The sequence below is a fragment of the Pelobates fuscus genome, chromosome 1 (genome assembly GCF_036172605.1).
Source record: "Pelobates fuscus isolate aPelFus1 chromosome 1, aPelFus1.pri, whole genome shotgun sequence".
Taxonomy (NCBI): domain Eukaryota; kingdom Metazoa; phylum Chordata; class Amphibia; order Anura; family Pelobatidae; genus Pelobates; species Pelobates fuscus.
In genome coordinates this window covers 155850584-155855957 of record NC_086317.1, presented here as the reverse complement: position 1 = coordinate 155855957, position 5374 = coordinate 155850584, and the positions used below count along the sequence as shown (strand labels likewise).

Genomic DNA, 5374 nt, shown 5'->3' with positions numbered 1-5374 from the left:
GGTCTTGTTGCACTGTCCCTGTCCCCTTAGCCCTGCAGCTGCAAATATTGTAGTTTCAGAGAAACTGCACTGTTTATATTGCAGGTTTAAGACAGCCTATAGCGGCACATCCTGGACTTTCACTGAGTTTGACTCTGTGAAACGACATTGGGCGTCCTCAAGCTTTGCCTGAGGACATCCAGAATCTACGAAAACCCCATAGGAAAACATTGATTCACTTGCACATTAGGTCCCTCTTCATCAGCTGATTGTGCAGGAGGAGCCCAACCCAGCTACAACGGATCTCGGTGCTGGAATTAGGGAAGTGAAAAATGGTTTTACCCGTCACATGGGAGGAGGGGGACAGATGGACCCTTTAGTGCTAGGAATACATCGTTGTATTCCTAACACTAAAGTTCTCCTTTACATTTGATAGTAAGTAAATGTATTTTCATCCGAAGAGTGGTCCTTTATTTCTTTAGGTTCCATGCCTCACTTTTAAAAAAAAATTTAAAAAAAGGTTTAACTTCACTTTAAACCAGAGCAACAAAAGTCTACCATCAGCTGCTTTTTCACCTCCTCAGAGATCATCATCCTTGATAATCTCACTTCCATCTCAGTGGTGACCTACATCTCAATCTTGGCAATCTGATGCCTCTCAGATAAGGAAATAAATCCAGTGCTTCTCTTGAGAAGCATGATACATGCTAGGCATCATAATCATCATCATACTTCACTTTTCAAAGGTTTTTTTTTTTTTTAGAGGCGTAGTGTCTGACAAATATAAACATTACTTATATGGTTTCTTATACGTAATGTTTGACATTGCAAAAGAAAAGAGACAGCATCTATGTACTAAAACCACTAGATTAAGATGCAGTTATTTTGGTGCTTAGACTGTTAGAAGAACAGTTATTTGGGGTCTTAGAGTGCGGTTTATTTCTTTAAACATTGACCTTTGCATTTAACAAATGCCATCTAAAAAGGCAGAGAAAAGCATTTTGCATGTATGGAATCATAGGACTCTCTAGGTCAGGGGTGCCAAAAAGATAGATTCCCCACTGATTGAAGTTCTACAACTACATCTGGGGATCTACAGTTTGAGCACCCCTTGCTCTAAAGCCAATAAATTAAAAGTTGCACAAAATTGACATAGGTAATGCTTTGGCGATATCAAGAAGACCAAAATGATTGCTCACGCCTTGGGGGTACCCAAATATAAAAAAAATATACACACACAACTTTGCAAAAGAACCTTTTTTTTTTATTTCAATATTGACAGATAATACAATTGGACCCCACTTTACAAATGTAACAAATATTTGCATATGTCATTGTACATCTTATTTGGTAGAAATATGATGCTGGATCCAAAAGGATTGCAAATCCTCAATATGTCACATTTTAAAAAGAAAAAAAAAATCCATACTTATTTCAAAGTGCCACATCTGTACAACGCAAATAGCTCACAGTACATACAAGTAAAATTTACAAAGTGGACATTTTAAAAGCACAATCTGCCAGAAAAAGAACGTGATCATGTGATGAGTTGGCTTTTTAAGGATGTAAACCTTAATGTTTGTGGCATTTACAAAGGAAACATTTTAAAAGCAGACATAACAAGGAAATGTGAAATGGGAATATCTTTTTGCAAGACGTGCAGAAGTACTGCATGTTTTAATAAACTTGACTGAAGTATCAAGAGAGTGTGCTGAAAAGTATATTTATCTGGGTTTAGATAATTAACAGCAATTAACAAGTCATGTTAGACAGATCACTAAGCAAAAGACAAATATGAACGGTCAATCTTGGTTGAACTACATCTTCCACAGTCCTTGAGTCAGTTGTTTACCATAAAGGAGCACTCGCTGGTATTGAACTTTTTATGCATTGTATAGATGCATGGAAAAGCAACCAATCCAAAATATACATAAAAAAAAAAAAAATCCTTAGATTTGCGCATATTCGCACATGTTACATCATCAGTCTTAGAGCTTTGCCCACTCCAGGAAGCAGCTTGGCCAATCAGGAGTCTCTTAGTCTGGTCTATGGAGTATTGATTGGTTTACATATTTAACCTAGCACCTCAAGAGATAAAATGAAGGGCAGAGGAGAAAAATAGGGATAAGTTCTCTGTGCACAACTTTCATTCGCATTGTCATCTTTCTTTTTAAGAAAACTGCTAAATGGACTAGAACTCTACAAAAGGCTTTGCCATGCTTTAAGATTAGACATACAACAATTATGTTAGTGGACACAGCAGGGTAGGAGAGAGGGACAGCAAGGGGTAGTACACACATACAAGAAGGAAGTATTTCAGAACAAGAGAGATGGGACAGATGAGGCAGCGCAAGGATGCATAATGCTGCATAACATTTGTTTTACACAATTAGTCAAGAAGAAAAGAACAGTTAAGTATTTAGGCCAAAATATATGAAACGTGTTGTGTTGTTGCCTGCACTCTTGACGTCCTCTCTCAAATAAACCTCACTATCTGTGGCCTTCCAAGTTCAGGTTCCACCGAGGATTTTCTTTCAAGATATACTCTCTGAATACATATGTACATTTATAAATGAGTTGTCTGTACTCATATTAAGAATAAATAAAAATACAACACTCTGTAATTTAAAGTTTGGAGTTGGGACCTCAGTAATTACCACAAATAAGATCTTAAGTGGAAATCCTGCAAGTCGAAGCACTGAAATGAGGTAGAAGCAGGATTTTAAGCAAATATTTTGACTCACCACCCCACTCCCCGAAAATGTAATTAGATTTGCAGTAGGTGGCAATTTTGAGATTCATGCACTGAAAACCAGAGGATAACTATTATATAACATCCATAATCCGCCAACCACATAAAAAACAGAATATATATATATATATAAATATATATATATATATATAGTGTCTTGCTTTGGTAATTAAATCCTTCTAAGACACTGTTTAAAGGAAGACCTTAATAAAAATGATCAAAAAAAACTCAGACTTCAAAGAAACTTGCAATTTGCTCCTGAGGACTCTAGCATTCAGCACATGATTTAACAAACATTTCTTCACGATTGCCATTTACTTACTAATGTATTTGCTCCTGAGCTTAACCTCACACTACTTACCAGTTTCCCACAAAAGGCTTACATACACTCCCCCATTTAAATAGTACATCTTTTGTTTAAAAAAAAAAACACACTACCATAAACAGGATATTACCTCTACTGATAAAACTAATGGGGCAAGTAAGGTACCCCTATGTTAAAAAAAAAAAAAAAAAAAAAATCCCCCACACATTATAGTAATATCTAATAAATAGGTTTTACCAATCTTTGATACAAAAACTTTAGATACTTGACATTAAACTCAATGTATTTGTTTTCTTCCACACAAACCACTTTCTAATCAGAAAGCACAAAATAAAATGGCTCCCTAGACTTCGGAAAAACAATATGTATGCATATAATTTTAACCATCTGTCTAGCTGTGGAAACGTTTACACCCACATTTATGAATATTTCAAAAGACTCTTTCATACAAGGCAAAGTGTGTTTCTCTTTTTAGCTAGTCTCTCTTTATTGTCCACCTTTTCAATACAGATTATTTTTCCACTTGCTTTTATTCATTTCTTTATCAACCACATATCAAAACCAATTTCTATACCATAAACCTACTTAGCTTCTATTAAAATGTTAAAACTTTCATAAAAATCACCTCATTGATCATGTTCCTACAGCACAAAGGCTGCAATTGTTTACATGAGAACCCCAAAACACAAACGTCTAATACTGTAGGGTAGCATTAGCGACCATTAAACTACATAACGATTCTCCCTCTATTTATTCGATTCCTTCTCCCTGGCACTTTCTGAACTACATGGGTAAAAGCTGCAGTGAATATAACAAGCCTCTGCCCTTACTGCATTCTCTGTCAGAGTACGACTCAGAAAGGAGTCATATAGAAAGTATGCAGGATTTCCTGTACGCATACCATCTATAGGAAGCAATTTCTTAAAGGGACTTAAGAAAACGTGCTTTATTCCTAACAAAATGGCTTGCATTGCTTTCTAAAGCAAGGCACTTTAGGTCTCTAACAAAAAAGTGATACATAGGTCCCTGTTGATAGCAGATGTCTAGAGGCAGTTGTTTTTTTTCAAACATTAGCAAAGCAATAATGTAATCAATTAATATCACCCTCAAATCAGTTTACAGCTTGAGTTTATTGTCTTTCTGATGTCGATCATACTGCAGGATCTTTGACGTGTACCCTGTCACAGTGGCCCCCGCTATCCATTCAGAAGATGAGGGAAGCGTAGTCAGGGTGCGGCTCAGTCTTTTATTATGTTTTTATCCTGCTCTCTTTGTCAATGCAGTCTGTGATCTGGGATTTCCTGCGCCCTCATTATCTCTCTGATCTCATTTCCATTGTCCCAGGGGACACCTGTGGGTTGGAAACACGTGACCATCTTACTAGCTAATCCCAACAACTTTCAGAGAGAAACAAAACTTCACACAGCAGCAGTTCTCGAGGGACCGCATAAACGTACTTGCTGACCACAACATCAATGCGATAATTGAACCATTTGCTTTAAAGAGCCGCTACAAAATAAACAAAAACACTCCTGCAGGTTTGTAGATCATGGCCTAAATAACTCCACCTAATAAAAATATAGGTCAAGCCAACAAACATTTTTCCAGCTTTCCTGAATCCACTCACAGTATTTACTGTAACCCTCGTAGGCAACCTCTGGCTCTCTCGATGTTGTGGACAACAGCTCCCATTATGCTTTGCCAGCATTAAGGCTAGAAGAACATTATGGAAGATGTAGACTACAACATCTAGAGAGCCGAAAGTTGCCTACCCCATGCCATGGGCAAGTCACAAGACTATATCAAGAATAAAAACAAACAAGTCTTATTGTTTTTTGTATTCTCAAAAGAACACCTATGGAAAATGATCATCACTCAGTCTTTAGCGATAACATTGTGTGTTTAAACAACAGGTATGCACTATATCAGTATTTCCCAAACCAGAACCACTGGCTTCAGAACCACTGATCTATATATAGTACGAATGTTCAAATTATTCAACATTATTTACATTATGGAATTTGTTGATCACTTCTTATGCATTGCAGAGTTTTGTGACATGTGTTAATCACAATTAGTAATACTGCTTGCCAATAAGTGAATCATATTCTACAGACCTAAACTGTTCAGTTTGTAGCAATTATTTTGGCATACCAATAAATACGAACAAGCAATGATCAGCCAATAGCAGGGAGTAAAGAGTGATGTGATATATACTTAACACTATATACGGACTACTTTGGAGCTGAATACTATAGCCATTGATGCCGGCCAAAAATAATGTGAATTTTAGTGCAGGACTAGTTTCTGGGTTTTAT

The 5374-nt window shown here is 36.6% G+C and overlaps 1 long non-coding RNA gene across 1 annotated transcript; it reads right to left on the bottom strand.

Annotated features, from left to right (window-relative positions):
* Positions 1-2345: 2345 nt before the first annotated feature.
* Positions 2346-5021, bottom strand: LOC134608367 (uncharacterized). Its single transcript, XR_010090737.1, has 2 exons — positions 4712-5021; positions 2346-4678 (listed from the first exon to the last, which is right to left on the bottom strand). It is a non-coding gene; the product is annotated as an uncharacterized LOC134608367 (long non-coding RNA).
* Positions 5022-5374: the final 353 nt, after the last annotated feature.